General features: G+C 36.0%; 1 protein-coding gene across 6 annotated transcripts in view; it reads right to left on the reverse strand.

The window, feature by feature from the left end:
• GTF2I (general transcription factor IIi) overlaps nucleotides 1-6,481 on the reverse strand; it is a 93,879-nt gene that overhangs the window by 74,567 nt on the left and 12,831 nt on the right. The window lies entirely within an intron of this gene.

A 6,481-nucleotide genomic window follows, 5' to 3' on the forward strand; every position in this document is an offset into this window, starting at 1 on the left:
TAAGAGAACATTCACTTAAGAGTATACCATCATTATTTCTAAAAGTTCATAATATTTTTTAATAATTTCACTTTTCCTTTCATTCTCCAGCAAGAAAAAAAGATGTGTTCTCATTTTATAAATGCAATGATTTGTCAAGGTCATCTAGCCTCTATGAGAGTCAGAATATAACACTAGGACAGTTTTTTGCCTTGTGCTGTTTTCACTTCTCACCTTCAATTGCCACACATCTGCTATGATGTCAGTCACATTCACTGTGAGTTAAGAAATGGGAGGGACGCCACACCAACAGCCCGTGGGGATGCCACAGGCGATGAGAGGTCCTACTCCATTACCAGAACATTTGGGGAGTACCTTAGTATTTCTGATGGGAAGAACCTTACAGGTGACCCAGTCCGGTCAGGCTCGATGGGGAAGGATGCATTTTGTTTGGGGCTTTCTGCTCTCTAGAAATGGCTGCATTTGGATTACAAGAGAAATTCAGAGAACTGTTCTTTTCCTGTCCCAAGAGGTCATTCCCCTGGATAGTCCTCAGTCAAGACTGTTCGTGGAACATTCTCTGCACCCCTCACTTGGTGACTGTGCCCTCTCCTCCCTTTCCCAGAAGGAAACTGCCATCATACCGTGGCATTAAAACACTAGAGGACACACCAGGCCAGGCTGGTGATGCAAGCTTACAGAAGCATGAGGTATGATGGGCTGGTCCTGACAGAACTGGTGGCCAGAAAAGCCAGTTGTGAGTTCCCCAGACTGCCAACCAGCTCCAAGACCCCAGTGGGCAGCCCTCAGCCTTCTCTTCTGTAAGCAGAGACACTAAGTCAACCACTTACTATGAAGGTTCCTTTCACTTCTCACTCTATAAATCCCTTCAATTTAAAGTAAGAGCTTAGAGCTCACAGCGAAAAAAAAAAATGTGACAATGAATATATGTATGTTCTTGCATAACTGAAAAACTGTGCTCTACAATGTAATTTGACACATTGTAAAATGACTATAACTCAATGAAAAAGTATTTTTAAAAAAAGAGCTCAGATAAACAATACGTTTCTAGTATATATTCATTTATCTTGCAGTAACCTATAATGAAAAAGAATATGAAAATGAATATAGATATATGTATGACTGAAATGTTATGCTATACACCGGAAATTCATGCAATATTGTAAACTGAAAAAAAATTTAAAAAAGAGCTCAATAGACAAAAAAAAATTTATCAAATATATCTATAATGCTTTATTGGTCATTTTTTAAATATTCACAATAACCCTGTGAGGAAGAAAGAAAGAACATAAAAGCAGAATGATAGTATCCAGAGAGTCTAAAAAAAGACCTTTAAAGGAGATAGTGTCTCATAAGCTACTAGAGCAGGAACCATGCAGTCTTCTTCCATTTTAATTTAAACAGCACATATATGTGTGTATGTGCATCACTAGAAAAGAACAGCAACAACAAAAAAAATCACCAGGATATGATCTGTCATTATCTGTCACATCATAACTTTAATTGGAAGTCTCCCAATTAAAGAGGACATGAAACCAAAAATTTAAAGTAACTAAAATGGAACTAACACAACATTGTAAATCAACCATACGTCAATTTAAAAAATTATTTTAATGGGACAGTCACCTCTGCACTCGTAATGAATGCAAATAGGCATGATTCGTACTTCTAAACTTCATTAATAATAGTTCTCGGAACAAAAAGGAAAAGGACCAAAATGATCATGTACTCCATGAATCAGTAAATACAGAAACAATGGATCCTTTTTAATCTTTTTAAATACAGAGAAGGAAGAAAAACTGAACTGAGATAATTCACAAGGCGAGGCCAGTCTTAGACAAGCAAATGACTTCTCGATGTGGAACATAATACTTGCTCCCCCATTATGTATCTCTGGTGCTGTCTTGGTAAAGGAAGTGGTGTGGGGAGAAGAAGTGATCTCACTATACGAAAGAAGGCAATCATCCAAGGCAGAAAACCAGTAGTCAAGGAAAAACCTGGAGTAGTATCCCTCTAGAGATGCGGTAACCAACATGGAAGCCAATAACCACATGTAGCTATTTAAATTTAAGATTACATAAAATTAAAAATTCAGTTCCTCAGTAGCTTTAGCCACGTTTCAAGTGCTCAGCAGCCACATGTGACTACTGTATTAAAGAATCACAGATAAAGAACTTTTTCATTATCACAAAAAACTATACTGCTATGGAGATTACACCGTGCTGAGTAAACGTTTAAATTCTCATGACCTCTTGAGCCACCATGGTAGGAGCTGTAGCAAAAGAGTTAACCAAGGGAATAAGAACCAGGATACAAAGGTCCACCCCAACGCCATGTGAGCATTTGCCACTGCCATTTTCCAAGGATTACTGCTGAGAGTATCCTCACACAACAGTTAGCAACGTAGACTGCCTGAGAAAAAGAACAAAGAAAAGGAACACAGAAGTACACTTTTATGATATACTAGAGTTAAAATGCACACACAAAACATCCAGAATATAGATTCTCAGAGTAAGTTAAACTTCCAGGGGGTGGATATAGCTCAGTGGTAGAGCACTTGCTTAGCACACATGAGGTCCTGGGTTCTATTCCCAGTACCTTCATTTAAAAAATAAATTAAAACAAACAAACAAATAAATAAATAAAATTCCAAAGAGCCTAACCCACTGAGTACAGAGGCCTTACCTTAATGATTAACTAGCATCATCTACCTGCCATATTACATATTCTTACAGAACAAATTATTTAAGTATCTGCCCATCAAAATGGAATCATAGAATTTCTCTCAACATCTTCACAAAACTGGCTTTACCCTTTTTATTTCCATACTGTAAAATTCTTCATACTGAAATATACCATGAAAATCTTTATATCTCTTGATACATAATCTAAATTCTTTTATTTCTACCAGAAATGTTTAAACATACTAAATTCATCAATCTCACCAGCATACTGGAGAGCTATGACCTAATTACTATGAATATCTCATTATTACTAAAATAGTTGCAATTCTTTGCTTACTAAAGAAACACCTGTCATAGTTTACAATCTGTATTTCTTCTAGCAGGACTCATCATCTACTTAGGGTTCTATGCCCATTACTAAACTGATGTCTGATGATGGCTACATATTTGCATAAACTGTCAGTAATCTTCAATCGCAGTTTCTTTTAATTCTGGTAATTACCATGTGGATGTAGCTCCTTGTTCATCTTTTGTGTATGTACTTTTTTCTGTATGTTTAAGGCAATACTATTTATTTTAAACAAATTTTCGTTTGATTTATGACATTCTTTGTTCATTCTTTCTTGCACCTCATATTTTCCTTCTGCCTGGAGTTAATCCCTTAGAATTTCTTTCTCATAGCAGACTTTTTGTTTGCTAAAAATTCTTTATTCTTGAAAGATATTTTCAACCAGATAGAAATCTAGGTTGACAAGTACTTCCTGTCAAGATACTGAGGTTATTTCATTATTTTTCAGTTTCACTGTATTTTGGCTCTCGTTGTTACTCAGAAGTCATCTGGAATCTCTTTTTGTATTGTCTTCGATTTTCTACAGTTTCACTATCTGTAGTATGTGTGTGTCTCTAAGTTTCTTTTTACTCAGCAAGTTCATCATTCACTGGGCTTCTTGACTAAGGATTGTCATCCTTTGGTTGTGGCAAATTCTCAGCTATTATCTCTTCAGGTTTTCTCTGTCCCATTTTCTACCTCCTACAATACACTGAGACTCAGACTAAATGTATGCTAGTCCTTAAACCTCATACCCTCATTTATAATTTTCACTTCTAGAATTTCTGTTTGTTACTATGTCACATTTTACAGTTTCTTACTCTCTATAAAGATTTTCAAGCTTAATTTATTTCTTTAAACATAATAGGGGTAGTTGTTTTATATAGTCTATCATAACTCAAAAATCTCAAGTCTTTGCAGGTGTATTTCTGATGTTTCTGATAGTTCTTGCTCATACTCATGGTACTTGTTCCCATGTATGCCTGACTGTCTTTTACTGTATGCTTACCATTTTATATTAAAACATTCTTTTAAACATGAGGCCTGGGGTGAAGGCCAGCTTCTTCCAGGTATCTGGGAACACTACCTGCCTGGGATCACCATAATCCAAGTTCAAGGTTTCAGATTCCTGGGAACACCCAGAAGATGTTAACCCAGACCACAAATAGAGATGCAGGCCAGTTTATCTCTCAATCAGCCTTATCCAGTTAGGGTCTCAATTTATCAAGGGGAAGGATCTACCTGATCCCTGAATTTTGTGTAGGTTCTGGGTTTTGATTACAGTGTGTGATCCCATAAGGTTTTCAAAACTCAGGTTCATGTGGTAAAACTGGCAGGTGCCCTCAGGGCAAAAGGGACTGAGTTCCCACTGTCGTTTTCATAGCATTAGCCTTTTCATAACAGCCTTCAAAATTCCTACCTTATCATCATTTCAGTATTTTTACAAAAGGTTTATTATTCTAAAACATTCTTATTAGTCCCACCAACTCTAAGAACTATACCTTCTAACAGTCTTCATTTTCAAGGACAATGTACGAGTTAGCCAGAACTATCTTAGAGTGTGAGGTTACAAATACTCAGTTCAAACCACCTCAAGTAAACAAAGGAATTTTTATTGTTTTATGTAATTATTCATACTAAAGGTTGCACTGACTCCACACACAGCTGGATCAAGGAACACAAGAGATATCATCAGCATTCTCTCTGTTCCCTCCCAGCCGACCTCACTTCTTGAGGAGATAGGTTTCTTCCCTAACACACAGATGACAGCCACATGCATCTTTAAGCTTATCACACACCTGTACTGGGATCCCAGAGGCAAGACTATTATATCTACCTGTTACTTCCGCAGAAAAGTTCTAGGGGGTTGTGTCCCAAGCCTACCCCACACCTAATTACAGTGGCTAGTCAGAACAAGATTATCTGGAATACACTCACTGTGATTAGCAGTCTAGCTAGAACTACATGGAATAGAAAGGTAAGCAGTTACTCAGAAGTTACTCAAAAGACAAAGCAGGACACTGTTGTCAGGAGAAAAAGGTTGCGTTGGTAAAGTACACAGGACACAGAAAATAACAGCTACCCGAGTCCACTCTTCTTTCCCATTTTTTCAGTTTCCTTAATTCTTCAATTCTAGATGTTTTCTGATTTCATCTTTTGTTTCCCTGATTTGATTTTAATTCTCTTTTATGAGTTTAAAAGATGAACTTAATTGCCCTGTTGTTGTTTCATCTTTTTATCTTGGTCAGCTATTGTTTAATAGATGTGATACCTTCTTTTATGTCTCTGAAAACAGACTCCAACCATTCTTTAAAATCTTCTTGTGTTTCTAGTTGGAGATCCATTTCCAGGATTAGGTTTATCTATGTCCTTAATTGTGAACTGTTCTACTTCAAAATAAGCCAATAATTAATTTCAAATAAATGTTTTTATTTAGCCACACTTTTGCTTTTATCTCATTGATTCTTGCCATTAATGCTCAACAGCAAAATAATAAAATGAGATTTTATAGTGCGTCAAAGAGAGCACTTAAAGATTTTCACACAGGGCATCATCACCCTAACAAAAAAACTAAAGTTCTCAATATTTCTGATTATGCTGATCTCTAAAATGGTACTGAATTTCCAACATGTTTCTACTTTGAATTAAGCTTCAGGTCAGGCTGGTAAGTGGTGAGGGCAGGGGAAGTACCATAACACTGATCTTGCTTTTTTTTCAATTATATTTATGTCTTACTTCTTTTTTGTGTTGCTGTATATTGTTATTTTCAACAAACATTTTTTTCATTTCAACCTTACAACATACAATCTTAGATCAAAAGGAAAATTCAAGATATTTAGCGCAACCTCTTTGTTCTATTACGTCATAAATGAGAAACCCAACCCAGAAAGATCAGCTGCCTTGATAGTCACATAGACAGTTAATTTTATAACAAGGGACTCGAATGGTATCTCTAAACTCCAAAATACATCTTTCATGCACAATTATAATCAAAGAAAGGCAGGTTAAGAAAAAAAGAGCCCAAGGTAAATAATTATACAGTGATTAGAACAGTACTACTAGTCAATCTTTATGAGGCAGTAAACTAACTGCCACTCATTAGCAAACTAAAGCAAAAGTATAATCTCCTTTTTGTCCAAAAAGCAAGTATTATGGTGGACACTGAAGAGTACATAGCAACATCAGCAACATTTTATGAAAAAATAAAGGATAATTGTTCAAAGAAAAAAACATGAATGGGTTACAGACCAACTGGCTAGATGAACACATAACTTAAAACACTGCGGACAGGGTTAGGCATGTATATCCCTGTTAACAATGATAAGCAGACATGAGAGTTGTTTAAGCAACAGTTTATCTCAGTAAAATCCAAGACTCATGTTCAACAAGGAGGAAATGAATTTCAATTGATCAAGGTACCAGGCCCACAATTTTTTTTCTTCTCAAAATTTTATTTTCAGTTTTCTAC

The sequence above is a fragment of the Camelus ferus genome, chromosome 18 (assembly GCF_009834535.1).
Source record: "Camelus ferus isolate YT-003-E chromosome 18, BCGSAC_Cfer_1.0, whole genome shotgun sequence".
Taxonomy (NCBI): domain Eukaryota; kingdom Metazoa; phylum Chordata; class Mammalia; order Artiodactyla; family Camelidae; genus Camelus; species Camelus ferus.